Source organism: Ambystoma mexicanum, chromosome 7q (genome assembly GCF_040938575.1).
Source record: "Ambystoma mexicanum isolate Mex_15411 chromosome 7q, UKY_AmexF1_1, whole genome shotgun sequence".
NCBI classification, from domain to species: Eukaryota; Metazoa; Chordata; class Amphibia; order Caudata; family Ambystomatidae; genus Ambystoma; species Ambystoma mexicanum.
In genome coordinates this window covers 1,004,767,879-1,004,785,006 of record NC_090941.1, presented here as the reverse complement: position 1 = coordinate 1,004,785,006, position 17,128 = coordinate 1,004,767,879, and positions in this window count along the sequence as shown.

The window sequence follows — 17,128 nt, the reverse complement described above, 5'->3', positions numbered from 1 at the left end:
CACCATATTCTTTATATGATTTATAGATCATAATACTCTCAATCGTTGAACACCAATCTAGTTCAAAAAGTTTTTTTTTGGCATAGCGGAGACGATGGTATGCATCATCAACAGTGATATCCGCTTCACTCAGTATTTGTTGCATTTTCAAATGGTAGTTGTAGAAAGAGATAAAGGCGAGAGTGCCCAGCATCTTATTCATGTCCACATACAACGAATTTGTAGGTGGATAATGCATTCTTACATAATTGGACATCTGCCTCCATTTCCATTTGGTGGATAGTGCCACCAACCCCAGTTCATGTCGGATAATAGCATTTGGAATAGACATTGGTAAGAACATAGCAGATTTCAGAAGTGATCCCTGTAAACAATCCAGCATAATGGTCAAGTCACACAAACAAATATCCAATGCATAAAGAATAATACTTTCAGTTTTTAGTGTCATAAATTCTATTAAAGGTGTTAATGAAATTTTACAATACCGGGTATAAATCCTTTTCATTTGAGATAAAAGTGGTCTAGTCTTACTTTTAATGATTTCAGTCCATGAATTGATAGAATTTCGGGCTGAAAGATGATACCCTAGGTAAATATCATTATTAATGCAAGATATTTGTGTGTCCATAATATGCCATCTGAAATTACTATTTTTGTATTTCACTCCAATTTTCATGATGGCAGTTTTTGCCGGGTTTGGAGTCAAGTTATGAGCTTTTGCAAATTCCTCAAAGAGTGATAATTTAGTTTTCATCCCTGCTGGAGTAGGGTCAAACAAAATTATGTCATCTGCAAAAGCAATCCATTTCAAGCAAATACTCCCAACTTTAACAGAGAACAAGTTCTTATTTCCCCAATTGTTATCGAGATCCGACAGATATAGGTTGAACAGGGTGGCCGCAAGGTTACAACCCTGTTTCAAACCTAATGCTGTAACAATTGGGGCGGTAGTGCCCCCCTCTGTTGATATTTTTATTCTATACAATGTATTTGTATACAATTTGATAATCCAGTACAACAAACCACTTGGAATTCCAAGTTCCAACATTTTCGCCCACAGCAAGTTGCGGACAACATTGTCGAATGCTGAGTTCATATCGATCATTGCAATATACACTGGGTTAGCATTCTTATTCTTTCTCCCTGCAATGGCATGTGACAGGATAACTGCATTTAAGGTTGTGCTCATGCACTTCCTGAAACCAGTTTGGAATTTTGAGTATAGTTCTTTTGTCTCGATACATTGCTCAAGGTCATGTAGAAGTAAGATCGCAAAGATTTTTGCCTCAGTATCAATTAAGGAAATCGGGAGGTAGTTTTCGGGTAGAGATGGATCACCCCTTTTAAATATCGGGACTATATTTGCCATTAACCAAGATGGTGGAATATCCCCAGAATTAAAAATATCTTCAAATTTGGTATTTATGATGTCAGCCCCCATTACAGGATCCGCCTTGTAAAGACAAGGGGGAAGTCCATCGGGCCCTGCGGCCTTAGAATATGACAACCGAGAGATTGCCCAAGTAATGTTACTGAGACTCCACTTCAACCGGGGATATTGCTATGGTCAAATAGTACGTTTGGAGTAAGTCGAAATTTATAAGGCGGTTCATATTTGGCCATTATCTAAGCTTGCCATATCTAATCAGGAACACAGTTTGGCATGGGTAGCGCCGCACATTTATTATCTGCTTTCAAGGTACGCCAAATTACGCGGGTGTCATGTGATGCGATGGCACGTATTAACGCACAGTTCTCCTCGTTATATCTTGAAATGCGGGCGAACCTTAGGTTTGGTTTATAAGCAGACAAGATTTGGCTCTGCCTTGCCCTGCAACCCTGACTGCTTAAGTTACTTTGCTTCAATTGTCTTAGTGACTTATTTTTTTCCCTTTTTAGTAGTTTACATTTGTGGTCATATATATGAGTATGTTTCGCACTGCTTTGGTTTTTACGAAACTTCACCAGTACTGTATTGACCATTTCAGAGTACTGGGTTCCAGATATTTTTGGAGGCTTATCCCCATTGTAGCCAATCCTCCCCAGTTCTAACGATATTTATTTTACGATCTGATTACACAACCCCTGGTTCCACCTAATGGATTGCTGAGGGAGATCAATTTCAACCGCTGCAAGTGTTCCGTTTGTTCCAAGCTGTTGGCACTTCAATTTCAAAAATGTGGAAAGTTGCGCATGATCACCAATCAAAATCTGATCTATTTCTAGTGGGGCCATATGCATTGAAAGGTTGGGAGAGACATAGATAAAGTCTCTCATTGGATTCTTCGTTCCTCTTTCCAATGTTACATTAGATTTCATATCATTAGTCACAAGCAGATCCATATCCCAATCCGTGAGGAATTCCCTAAACTTAGTTCCTCTAATACATGATAAAGTTGAGGAATTAGATAGACCCATCTCATTCACATTTCTGCAATCACAATTAAAATCTCCACCTAAAATGATTTCACATGCCTGATACCTGCCAGAGATTGTTTCTAAGCATGCATCCAGATCATCTAACATCTCCTCTATTGTTGAGTTAGCGGGATTCTAATATAAGGAAATGATGATTAATGAGGGATATCTAATTGATGCTATATTAAGGGAAATCCCCAGTACGTTTGCAGAATCCCAAACCAGTTTCGATTGAGCTTTAAGTGAGGTATTAAGTGCAATCGCTAAGCCCCCGGAGGGCCGACCTTGAAGAGGCCTTTTTGCTGGAGAGCTAAAAGTAGAATAGCCAGCAAGCAAATGTGATTCGGTTTTCATAGATTCTTGCACTATAATTATCATTGGTTGATCATCACAAGTTAGTGCAGAGTGCCGTTTCATTAAATTCACATAACCACAGGAGTTCCACAAGGTTATTTTTAGTTCTTTACCATTAGATGGCTATGTTACAGATGTTTTGGATGATGGAGATATTTTGGAGCACAGAATAGCCGAAAGCATCGGTTCCAGCCAAGGAAAAACTTTTGCATTTGCTACTTATTTCAATAGCTCCGCTATATCCGATTCAGAACCCACCTCAGATTTCGTACTAGGTCTACTCGATTCCAGAAGCTTTTCTTCTATTTTTAATGTTCATTTTCTGCTTTTTTTTCCTCATTACAAGGTATTGTGGAAAGAATGTGTGGTACCATTATTTAATAATTATGGTGTAAGATCGTAATTGATGCTTTGTACTTTGTACATTTACACAGTATTTGGAAACTGAAGTTTAATATGAATTGTATGGAATCTATTTTGGAATCAAGTGTAGATTTTATTAATTGATATTTTTACTGATTTTTCTTTTATGGGTGGCTACTGGAAATAAAGCTGAACCTGACTGACTCATTGACATTTCAATGGGGCTGAAGGTCAAAAAGGATCACCAAGGTTGATTCAAACGAAGTATAATTTGTGGTCTCAGTGGAGAGGGGAATACGGAGGGTTGTGTCGTGCAATGCACCAGTACATTTAGATGCTTTGGAGACTACCACAAATGACATTATATACATAGAAGCCTGCAATACATCATTTATTATTTCCCCCGCACTGCAACTTTCCAAGAGGGATCCTCGAGGACCCTCTCTTTTGCACCCCTCGGGTGGGCACAACCTATCCCATGCCTACCTACATGCTACTGAATGCATACCCAGAAACCTAGTCTCATCCATGCCTGCCTATCTACCCACATAATCTCCCTACCCCCACCTACCCTACACCATGACAACCTATCCACCCATCCTACCTACGCATTCCTAAACACACACCCTAGGCCTGCCCACCTACATACCCTACCTCACCCCTGCCTCATCCTGCCTAGCCAACTTAATGGCCCATGCCTACCTACCCACCTATTCTACCAAATGCCTTCATTTCCATCCTAACCCACGCACCTATCTAGTGCCCACCCACTCTACCCCATGCCTACCTAGCCCAAACCCACCCTAACCATGCCTACTTAACCTCACCCACCAAACCTCCACCAAGCCCACCTAACCACGTGCACCCACTCTAGCCCAAGCTTATCTAACCTCGCATTCACACAAACTCACCATATACCTTGTTTGCCTACCCCAGCAACCCACTACACCCGCATCCTGCCGTGCTCACCCTTCAAACCTACCCCAAGCATGCCTATGCTACCCCCAAGCCTACCTAACCCCGACCCACGCCAACTCCAACCTCAGACCTACATAACACCTTCCCTGCACTGAGCCTATCCTACTCCCATGTCTTCTTAACACTTACCACCTCCTATCCCACATCCAAGGCTTGTCCACTCACCACCCACCTACCCTTGTGGAAACAGAGAAATTGATATGAGGCCGGGAAGCCCAAAGGAAACACACCAACACAGGTTACTAAGTACATACAAAGCGCTTTATTCAAAAGATACAACAATTACCAAAGTCAATTGACAAACGGATAGCTATTCGGCCCTCAGAGTAACAGAACGAACTATCAACGGTAGTTCGCCGTGTTAGTGTGAGAGACCGTAGATTGGGATACTCAGGTTTTTATACTTTTTATCCAGCTCTGGCCAACCCCCTCGCGGGTTAACCATTCTTAGAACCAGGCCTAGAGTTCGTTGCCAGGTCAATCCCATAATGTATGCATTTCGATCAGTTTCGCTGATACAGTTGTTCATTTACACATAGGTCAGGGATAGGACAAGGTCTCAGTTCGCGACCCCAACAAGTGGCCTGCAGGAATATTACTTATTCATGTGTGCGGAGGTCACAACGGCCAGAATCCCACTCGAAATGTCATTCGGCCTCCATTTTGTTGTTCAGGGTGACTTCCACACTACAAGAGAACCTAAAATGGCGGCTAAATCCAAGATGGCGATTTACACAATACATTAAGGTCAAGACCTTGCCGCGGAATCTATTTACACAATGTTTTTAGACAACTTGGCGTAGGCCAACATGCATTCAAACAATGCGATAGGAGGTATAATATTATTTCGATTTCGACAGACCCTCCTTTTGGCCTATGCCAAGTGCTAAACATCATTCCTAATACTTTTGAAAATAACTCCATGTGTTATCATCCATAGATTCCGCATCATTGTCTGTAATGTCTATAGCCATAAGGTCGTTCATAAAAACCTCTTGTAACATAAATTCTTTAGATGCTGTATCTGGGGTATATATTTTATGCCCTATTACGCTCACTGCTTGAGCACAACACCCCCCTATCATTCCACACATACTTGGGAGGCATTGAAAACAGCACAAAGGAATAACAGAATCCCTAAAATAACCAGAATAACGGAAAGCACCTTCCAACCCCAAGAGCGCAAAGAATCCCAGAACCAAGTACTAAGGTTCCAGTCTCCTACAGGGATATGGACTTCAGAACTGAGAGTATGCAAGTTCTGAATTGCGTTAAAAATTGTTGGCGAGGAGTCTGGTACGAAAACACAACAAGCGGACCCCACTAATTTGCATACTCCACCTCGTTCTGCCAAAATGACATCTAATGCCATCCGATTTTGAAGTGCTACCAATCTTATTGCCTTGTGCTCTAAGGTCATATTGTAGAGTATGTCCGTGGTCCGGTTGATCGTTCTCTCCAGTACCCTTGCTAATCCCCTAATGTTCTCTGAGTTTGCTATTTGTCCCCAAAAGGGCACAACTGATTTAGCTATGTCCCCCAATACTTGCCCAGGGGTATCTCCGTTGCTGTCTCGCCGTGGGCGAGCCTTAGAAATCTCTAATGTACTTGCTACAAATACCCTGGGTAACAATATTCCTAAATAACAGGTTCCCTGCCAATCCTTGGGCAACCAGGGAAATGCTAAATTACCACAAACAAAATAAACAGGCCCCCCTACACACAGAGGCCTGTTTTCCCCAGTCAAATTTACAATGTTTTTACAAGCTTCAAAATCTCCCATTGGCCTAGTGCCATTTCTCTGTACACAGAAGGGAACTGAGTCAGGACTATGATTTATAGAATAAGAAGGAGGTACAGCGTCCTTATTGCCTATCGGAGCCATTTTAAAGGAAATCAGAGTTTGGAAAGGAAGAGATTGTTTGTCAGACTGCCTAATAGAAGCGACGTTAGGTTTACTTCTATTTGCGAAAAGCGAGCATCCCAGGGGAGTCAATTCACGTTTCTCGAAATCATTTAAATAAGTTCCATCAAAGTTCCCTGAGACGCTATCATTCCATCGGCCAAAGAATAGTGCTCTAAGAGAGGCATAGCAAGCAGTTGTTAAAGGTAGAGGATGTATATACCATCCCAGTCCCTTGTTCCCATGTTGCGGTAAATGAGTACAAATCCAACAATTACTCTTATTAAAAATGGCATGAGTAGCATTCATTACTATCATCAGAGTGTTATTATGATACTTCTGTCTATGTTGGGAGTCTCTAGGGGACAGAGTGTGAAGGTGTACAGAGGGAGTCAAAACAGTTGGTACAATCTCGGTCGGTAATAAAGGTTTCAAAGGATAGATTTCTTCGAAATACCAAAGTCCTACAGCAGCAGTTGCAAAAATAACAATTATCATTATCAACACACAACAGTACGTTTTCGGGGGCCCAGGCACATTGTTCATTGTTCGATTTGGTCACCCCCTTATTTACAAGTCCAGTGCGGGGAGCAGCGGTGAAGGTGGCAGGCATCGTAGTTTCTCAATCGACTGCCCCAATGTTCGTTGCTGGCGACACTACGGTCGCGTGATTTCTTAGTCCTTCCCAACCCTAGCCAGCAGAATCCCTTTTTGTTCAACAAAACTTTCTGATAACAAGACAATTTTCCAATCACTTCCTTTTTCCAGATGCACGAAGCTTGTGCCGTAGTTCTATTTCCTTGGTCAAAGGTTGTACCTGATGGTACCCAAAATTGTCTGGTCCGGAAGCAAAGTATCGGCACTTCCTGAGGGAAGCGACGTGTCGGTGGCGACGGAAGTCGCAGAGCTCGAAACAGTGTTTTCCGGAAGTGATTTTTCAAGAGAGTGCGGAGACGAAATGGACTGTTCCCCAAGCTCCTCAGGCTCGGAGAACTTCTCCGACGCACTCACAGCGCTGTTTGCTACTCCAAGATCAGAGACTGTAGCGTCAGCGAGGGGTTCTGCTTTTTCTGTAGCGTGTGGCGTCAGGTGAGGAAGTTTCTTGACGTGCGTCGCGTGAATCCAGTTCTTCTTTCCAGCCACCCGCACTGCTGTCCTGGTGACCAATAACACCTGATGGGGTCCCCGCCAGCGAGGCTCGAGACAGAAAGACCTCTCGTAGGCCTTTACTAAGACCCAACTTCCGGGCTGTATATTGTGTCCTGGGCCCGTGAACCGTACAGGTAAAGCTGAATAAATCTGGTGATAAATGAAATACAGGTTTTTAGTTAACTGGTTACAGTAGTCTACAAGCAATACATTTTCCACCTCTCTCAGGGCTTTAGGTTTCGGGAGACCCCAAATGTTAGCAGGTCTCCCCATCACTACTTCAAATGGAGAAAGCCCAGTTCTAGTCTGAGGTGTGGTACGCATAGCCAATAACACAATAGGTAAGGCGTCTGGCCATTTTAGTTTGGTATCAGCACATGTTTTTGCAAGTTTATTCTTTAGAATACCATTGTGTCTCTCCACCAACCCAGCGCTTTGAGGATGTCTAGCTGAATGAAATTGTTTCTCAATACATAGGGCTGCACATATTTGCAAAATTACTGCTGCGATAAAGTGAGGACCATTATCCGACCAGATTATCCTCGGGAGCCCAAATCGAGGAAAGAATTCTTTTACCATAATCTTTGCAGTGGTCATGGCGGTAGCATCTTTGACGGGGAAAGCCTCGACCCATTTACTGAAGGCACAAATAATTACAAGAACATATTTTAGATTATTACATCGCTCCATTTCAATAAAATCAAATTGAATAAGCTCAAAGGGGACAGAAGGGGGCCCAAAATTTCCCCTTGGAGTCACTGTCCCCTTACCCACATTGTGCTGCAGGCAAATCATACAGTTCTGGACGTGCCACTTTGCAGTGTCCAGAATCTTGTCATTTACCCAAACTTGTTCTAACATTTTCGTAATCTGCTGGGCACACACATGCGTAGGACCGTGTGCCATCGTAACCATTGCCAATACATAAGAATCAGGAAGCAACCATTTCCCCTCGGATGTATCCACCCAACACCCTTCGTCATCCAGTTTCCCCATTCCTTCAGCCCACCTTTTAGATTCTTCTATTGTGGCATCAGTTTGAATATCTCGCACAGACCCAATACCTTCATCCATTATGCAAGCATCTCTCATTTCCCTTGAGGCATACATGTCCGTGCTAAGGTATGTGGCCGTTTGTCTGGCTATCAAATCCGCAAAAGCGTTCCCTTTGCCCACATCATCTATAACTTTCCGATGTGCTGCACATTTTATGATCACTAACTGTTTAGGGAGTGAGAGTGCCGAAAGTAATTGCACTATCAAGGGGCCATGCTGAATCTTGGTCCCCTGTGAGGTCAGAAACCCTCTTTCCGACCAAAGCTTTCCAAAGTTGTGAGCCACCCCAAATGCGTACTGACTATCAGTATATATATTGACTCTATGCCCTTGGGAAAGTTCACAAGCTCGGGTCAACGCTATAATCTCTGCGGCCTGCGCAGAGTGATGCGAAATTCTCTTAGTTTCGACAACTTTGCTCAATGTAGTAACTGCATAAGCAGCTGTAGATGTACCATTCGAAAGTTTGAAGCAGGAGCCATCGCAAAACAGCTCCCCTTCTGCATTATCCAAAGGAGTATCTATGAGATCTATCCTGCCCTTCGTTTCTTGTTCAGTGGTATATAAGCAGTCATGTAATTCTTCGTCACCGCAAACAGTGTTTTGCGGGAAAGGTAAGAGTTCAGCCGGATTAAGAACACAACACCTCTTAATTTGAATATGAGGGGCAAACAGAATTAGTGCATACCTTGTTAACCGTGCTGAAGTGAGGTGTTGCGTTTGGGTTTTGTTCAATAGAATATCAACAGAGTGAGGTACCATCAAAATTAAATCATGGCCTAGGACCATTCCCTCACTCTGTTTTACAGACGCGGCAGCAGCAGCGACAGCGCGCAAACATCTTGGCAAAGCGCATGCGACAGGATCAAGGGCGGAGGAGTAGTAGCCGCACGGCCTATTCTTCCCTCCGTGTTCCTGTGTTAACACAGCCAAAGCACATCCATCACATTCATGCACAAACAACACAAAGGCCTTGTCATAATTTGGAGTACCCAGAACCGGTGTCGAACATAGCGCGGTTTTGAGAAGCTCAAATGATCGTTGATGTTCCGATTCCCATGGCAGTGGCAGAGAAATGCCCTTCTTCATCAAAGCCAACATCGGTTTTATCACTAGTGCGAAATTCGGGATCCACAACCTACAGTAAGAAGCCATACCTATCAGGGCTCTGACTTCCTTCTGTGTATTTGGAACAGACATGCCAGAAATGTGTTTTATTCTTTCAGGTGTCAATCTTCTCCCCTCCTTTGACAGGAGGTAGCCTAAATAGGCAACCTCCTGACAACAATATTGACATTTTTTAAGCGAAGCTTTGTGACCATTTTTAGCTAGATGAACAAGCAACAGTATAGTGCCTTCTTTACAGGCATTCTCAGAATCTGCAGCCAAAAGCAAATCGTCAACATATTGAAGCAGCGTGCAAGTAGGTGGCAATTCAAGGGTGTCGAGCTGCTCTTTCAAAGTTCTACTATAAATACTGGGACTTTCAGTATACCCTTGAGGTGCCCTTGTAAATGTAAATGAGCGTCCCCCCAAGGTGAACGCAAACAGATATCTGCTTTCTTTATGTATAGGGATACTAAAGAAAGCGTTTTTTAAATCCACAACGCTGAAGTGCGTAGCCGTAGCAGGGATCATTGTCAATATCGTCGTCACATCGGGTACAATAGGAAATTGTGGGGCGACCACTCGGTTAATAGCACGAAGATCAATTATGATCCAGTATGGAATTGCATTGTCGCCTTTCTTATATACGGGCAAGATCAGACTGTTACACAAACTACCTGTAATCTCCTCGATCACCCCACGATGTACAAAATTGGAGACAATGCATTTGAAAGCACGTTCGCCTTCCACTGATATTTTATACTGCGGGATGCGTGGCAGTTTCACCCCATGTTTCAGAACTATTTTAACTGGCTCAATCTGTAACACTCCGACATCATTGTCGTCCACCGCCCACAAACATTCCGGGACAATGCTAAACTCGGGGGGGAAAAGTTGAATCAAAAACTGGGAATTAGGAAGTTGCTGTGGTGAAACCGTTAACCGTACTCCATCCGATCTGTCTGGCCCGCAGAATTACACCGTCCGATCCCGATTCGATAGTCTGCGTCAACCTTCAATGATCCGGCATCAATCTTGAGGGTCCCTATTTGGGTGCCAACTGTGGAAACAGAGAAATTGATATGAGGCCGGGAAGCCCAAAGGAAACACACCAACACAGGTTACAAAGTACATACAAAGCGCTTTATTCAAAAGATACAACAATTACCAAAGTCAATTGACAAACGGATAGCTATTCGGCCCTCAGAGTAACAGAACGAACTATCAACAGTAGTTTGCCGGGTTAGTGTGAGAGACCGTAGATTGGGATACTCAGGTTTTTATACGTTTTATCCAGCTCTGGCCAACCGTTAACCATTCTTAGAACCAGGCCTAGAGTTTGTTGCCAGGTGAATCCCATAATGTATGCATTTCGATCAGTTTCGCTGATACAGTTGTTTATTTACACATAGGTCAGGGATAGGACAAGGTCTCAGTTCGCGACCCCAACAAGTGGCCTGCCGGCATATTACTTATTCATGTGTGCGGAGGTCACAACGGCCAGAATCCCACTCGAAATGTCATTCGGCCTCCATTTTGTTGTTCAGGGTGACTTCCACACTACAAGAGAACCTAAAATGGCGGCTAAATCCAAGATGGCGATTTACACAATACATTAAGGTCAAAACCTTGCCGCGGAATCTATTTACACGATGTTTTTAGACAACTTGGCGTAGGCCAACATACATTCAAACAATGCGATAGGAGGTATAATATTATTTCGATTTTGACACCCTAACCCAGGTCTGCCTGGCCATTACCTACCTAACCTACCCCATATGCAACTACCCCCACCAACCCACCATACCATAGGCTTGCCTACCCTCATACCATTCACTGTACCCCAACCCACCTTATGCCACCCCAGACCTGTCCACCCCAAACACCCTACCCCATTCCACAGATCCCACCTTTACCCCACATCTCACTAAACCCCCACCCACCCTAACCAACACCTACCTACCCCACATACCCACCCTAGCCCCATATCTCCATTCACCCCCCAAAACTCACCTTTAAAATCACCATGATCACATAAGCGGCTCTATATACACAGTCATTACTTTAGAAGTAACACACATGTCTGCAATTGTGCAGACACATAAGCTTATTGATAAGCATAGTAAAAGGAATTCTGTACACCACGGAACTTACACCGTTTTACTATGTATTTCACTAATGTTCTTGCTTTGCACATTTGTGTGTATGTATGGACATGCGATTTGCTGCATCATTGCCTATAAATGTAAAATGTAATAGAAAACTGGAATCCCATAACATTTGGCTTTGTCAAAGCTTGTTTGAGTGGGTAGGGATTACTACATGTGTAGTATGTTAATGCAGTTGTTTTCTTGCTATGTGTTCTAGGTAAGGGCGAGCCTGATGTACTGTGGCTAGTAACATGTATTGTCTGTCTAATTTTTGTGGCGGGAATCGTACCTGGTCAAATCTACTTTTTCGTGTTCCTCACGTTCCTCAGTTTTGATGAAAGCTGTTCTGTGCATTCTCTCATTTCTTGTGTGCTCCTCTGAGACATTGTGTATTGTTCTTTCAACATATAAATGTACTGGGAGTTATTGGCCCTGAACACCAAGTTAAAGGCCCAGCACAGAGAGGGCGGTTAACAAGGTTTACGGGTGCATAACTTAAGTTACAGCTGAAGGGCATGGTCTGTAAAGCTGTTATAATCTGTTGTAGGGAATGTACAGCATGTTAAGGAAGGATGAAGGGGCAGTGCTACAATTGCAGTCAGGCCAGGTCTACTAGGTGTGCCCCGGCAAGGTGAGTGAGTGGTGGTGGGCGGTGGTGAAGGAGAAAGGGGGAGGATGGGGGCAGAGCCATACGGCCTCATCTTTATAAGGTGGGGTGCAGGGATTCACTGGATCTGGCCCACATCTGTCAGATGTGGCCGCTGCATGCAGGAGGCAGAGCTCTCAATGAGAGGGAGTGCCATGCTGAGAGCCCTGCAGGTGGTGGGGCTCTCATCACAGCGCTCTCTCTCATCTCAGGAGTGCTGCGCTGCAGTGACTGGGGGAAACATGCAGCTCCCCTCTCATTGGCCAATTTCTGGGCCGTGTATTGAATTTTGGAGCCATACCAGCTCGTATGGCCTGGAAATTGTCCAGTGTGTGAGTGCCACTTCATCTAAGCATTTTTACTGGTCACTTTTAGGAAGTGTTTATTGAATTATGTGTATATTCTGGTATGTTGGGAGTTTGTTTCTGTGGTTGTTCATTTGGCTATAGGCATGACCGGTGTTGGGATTGGGTTTGTACTAGGTATGGGAGGCGGTATTGAGTGTTTTCAGTTTTCTAGGTCGGTTCCATATGCAAGAATCTTGAAGTATGGGTGTGGTTATGTTGATTCAATGTTAGTCTCTGGACCTGTAGGTGTGTGGAAACTACTGAACAAACGCTGTATATGTAATTTATTAAGCAGATTTTTAATGTACTTACTTAGCCTCTGACATATATTCAAAGATTCAGTAGTCTCACATTTTGCACACAATGGGCTTCCTCAATCAGGTCCAGGATGTCCCCATGGATGTGCGTGGCTATCCATGCCATCTCCTTAATCCCTATACGCTGTTGTTATAGCCCGTGTACAGCAGATGCATAACACCGCATAAGAGCAGGACTGCATAGTGTACAACACAGTCATATGACATTGTAACACCTGTAAGGGTATAGAAGAAGGCGACTGGCAGACAGGTGGCATAGTGATCGTTATAGACTTTTATTAGCCAAGAAAATAGAGGGAAAACCTAACTTTCCCTACTTCTATGAGGGGTTTCCCTACCTCAACTAAAATGCTAATGGCTCTGTCAGAATGTCCTTGTAAACTAAAAAGTCCACCGTCATGTGCCAACATTCTAGCTCTGTCCCTTTCACTTATAACTAGACTAGAAGGTCGCGTCAATGTTCTTGGTCCTGGAGAATGACTCCCTTCTCCTGGCTGTGTAGCACAAATCTGGTTGAAAGTTCGTAAACCAGAGGGAATGGCTCCCTTCCCCTGGACCCAATACTTCCCAAACAAAGGATGTTCAATCTTGTAACATTCGGTATCAGAACGTTTTCTGTTTCCTCACTCAAGGGGGAATTACTCCCTTCCTCTGTATCACAATATTCTGTTGTTTTATCCTTTTTGCAGATTGAACTACCAGGAGAATGACTCCCTTCTCCTGGTCTCTAGCTTCACTGTTTTTCACACAAAATCAGGGGGGGTGACTACCTTCCCCTGGTCTCTTGGTTAAATTGTCCTTTTTCCTGTAGATGTAGCACTACCAGGAGAATGACTCCCTTCTCCTGGTATCTTGATTTCACAGTCACTTTACCTTCAGTGATACTCAGGGATAATGACTCCCTTCCTATGATGATCCTTATTTCACTGTTTTCCTTCGTTCTCAATAGTTCATGTACAAGAATGGTTCTTGACCTAGGTTTCCCCAGTATAGCCCACTTTGTCTTCTGGTTTGCCAAGTACAACCATGAGGAATTGGGGCACTCTCGCTTGACTTTTCAGATCGTTGGTTCCAGGACCAGGTTTCCTCGTCTCTAGAATTGGGCAGACCTGGTTCACTCTCCTCCCAAGTACGGCCATGAGGAAGATGGCTTACACTTCTCTTTTTTTGTGAGTGTGGGTCCCAGACCCGAATCTTTTTACCGCTTGACTCTGGCAGACCTGGTTTACTCTCCTGCCTGGTACTGCCACAAAGAAGAGGACTTATAATTCTCCTCTCTTGCGGGTGCAAGTCCCAGACCTGTATTTCTCTACAGCTTTGTTCTGGCGGACCTGGTTTAGTCTCCTGCCAGGTACTGCCATGAAGACGATGACATATACCTCTCCCTTCTTGTGGGTGTTGGTCCCAGACCTGTATTTCTCTCATTAGATAGTTAAACTTCTTCTTTACCCCAGGGGTTCTCTTCTTGCCCCAGTTCTGTGGATCTTGCTCTATTAACTTCTTCTGAGTCTTCTCCAGCTCCGCTGTGCCCTCACCAACTGTCCTGGCAACCCAGGTACCTCTAGGGTTTCCACTGGTGTGCTCCGGTCATTCTCAGGCTATTTCCTCGCCTTCTGTTGTAATGAGCCAGCTCCACAGTCTCTGGTCCCTCACAGATGGTGTGTCTGTACCTGCACAGGTCTGAACTCTGATCTGCCAGCGTCCCAGCCAGTCTTTCAACACCTGACTGTGTGAGGATATCTCTGCCTTCTCACCAGTGTCCTGGTCAGCAACCAGCTCTTGCTTGCACGCCGAACCGCTTTCTCGCTTGCGGCTCCTCAATTGAGGGCTTCAAAAACTCTCTAGTCCATCTTCTGAGTTTATGTTAGTGTTGGTTGTGGCCCTTAGTGGAGAACTAGAATGCCCACACCTACTTCTTGTAGTAATCTTCATAGTTCTGCACCTCCTCTTCGTCCCAGTCTTTGTGATGTAAGTCATACATGGGTAATTTGGGTTCTTCTTCGTTTCCGTGGATTTTATGTCACTGGTCCTACACAGGTACATGGGACGGTTGGGGATATTGCTGATGTGTACATAGGTGTAGGTTTAGGAGGGGTAATTGGGAGGGGGTTATACTGTATTCTCCCTAAATGTCTGTCCCTGGACCAAGAGGGGAAGTCTCTCCCCATGAGATCCTCCTGCTGTGTACCACCTCCATGGTGACTATCGGATAGCAGCCTTACCTCCCTGTCCTCATGGGAAGGTGCTACCCCTTGGGGAAAACTGATGACATCTAGGAATTCATCACATGCCACACACTGTGTTAGGAGGCATTGATAGTTGTATGATGAGATGTGTAGCTCCCAAAATCTAATAATGTAAATGTCTACAATGCTGGCTTGAGCTTGCTGAAATGTTGTAGCTCACAAGGGATTGGTAATTACGAACGTACCCAATTGTTTGCCTTCTTCCATTGCAGACTGTCATTCCTCTACTGTACCTTGAATGCTTCATCTGATGCTTGTATGGATCCAGTACACTGAAGAGATGTAGTTGGCAGTGAAGTACTGGATGTTAAATGTCTTGTAGATAGGCTTTCTGAGGCTTCCATTACATTTAATTAGAACAAGGCCGTACCATAGAGTGAAGGGTGGTACAAAAAGGGACAGAAGTGAGTAGGCAGGATGTAGTGAGGATGGTGGTCACAAGGAGGTCCAACATGCAAAATATAAAAAATAAGACATTGGGGATCAAGGGTTGTCTCATGTGAAAGTATCTCCCCCACCAGGAGTGCAGTAGTCAAGCCACCCCTATGACAGAGACAGACTGGTGAGAGAGACAAGCACACAGGGTGGAATGCTCATCTAGGCAAATGGGTGCACCAATCAGCACTGAAGAAACATAAGGAGGGAGCCGGGGATGGGTGGACGGTGAGATGCAAAGGGCATACGGTTGGCCCTATCAGCAAGGAAGAAAGAGGAGTGGGCGGGAGTGGAAAGAGTGATCACAGAGCCATGTACCATGGAAACAAGACCTTCATAAACATGCCCCTATCCACTAGATCATTGTTGTCCAACTCCAGGTCCGGAAACCTGTCAGAAACATGTCGGATATTACCCCTCATTCACTATTCATGAGATAAATATGCGTACAATGATTCCAAATGTGTGCACATTTTTTTCTCATAAATATTAATTAGGGATATCCAGAAAAACCCATCAGGATTCCGACCATCGAGGCCTGGAGTTGAACAACCCTTCTATAGATGTTGGTGTGTATCATGGTTCTCGGTCGCCATCAGCCATCAAAATTCAATTGGTTCATGACGGTATTCATTCCATGTACAGCACACATACACTCTTCCATGCCTATTATGCCTACATCAGTATTGTGTATGCCCCTTCTGCGTGACGTTGGGAACATTTTTGTGCCTTTAGAGTTGTCTTCCACTTTTCATTACCATTACCAGAATGACTGGAACCTGCTTCCAGCCAGTGGTCAAAGTGGGCGGGAGTGGTTGGGAGGGTTCCAGAATGGTTTACTTTTAAAACTAAAGTGTAGCAAGCCGTTGAAACTTGCACTTCAGTGCACTGCACTGAACATTCCCTTAAACAGTAGGTATGCTTGTTTGGGGGTTTGGGTTGCGTGTGGGAGGGGGCGTGGCAATGTGGTTTGTAGGGACCCGGGTGTGCCAGTAGGGAGCATAGTTCCACTACTTCTTTTCGTACATTTTGACCACTGCTCCCAGCTCTGGCAATTCATAAAGGGTCAAATAGGTTGGGTGCAAATACATTTTACTTATGGCTCTGAGAGAGTGAGTAGGGGGAACAAGTCAGCAGGCCTAGAGGACTTATGAGAGAGTTCTATTCCAAAAACCTTTAAATCACATATGGTCCATTTTACAGCCTGATAGAATTTACAGGATGCTTACATGAGTATTTCTCTACATCATCAAATGGCATATATTTTCATTCAAAAAATGCATTCCGAATATAAATATTATCCCAAAGACAAACATGTGTGCTACCTTACTGAAGCCATTACTATGATGGATTGACTTCTGCCCTGCAGGAGCTCAAGGATGAGTAGAGGTTAAAACGGCCACTCAGCCCTCACACTTCTACAGACCAAGAGCCAACACAATCATAAAGGTAAAACACGCACAGTCAAGAGATATACCTCCTTCGCCTTTTGTGGTAACGTGGGCCGAGGGAAGGCTATACTAGCTAGAGGGGTGTGAATGTGGTTCAGTAGCAACCAAAACAGCAAAGTATAACAGTCCAAAATAAAGGAATATCCAATCAAGGCTCTAAAACCATGTATGCACTTTAATTAGACACACCATGTACAATAATACCTAA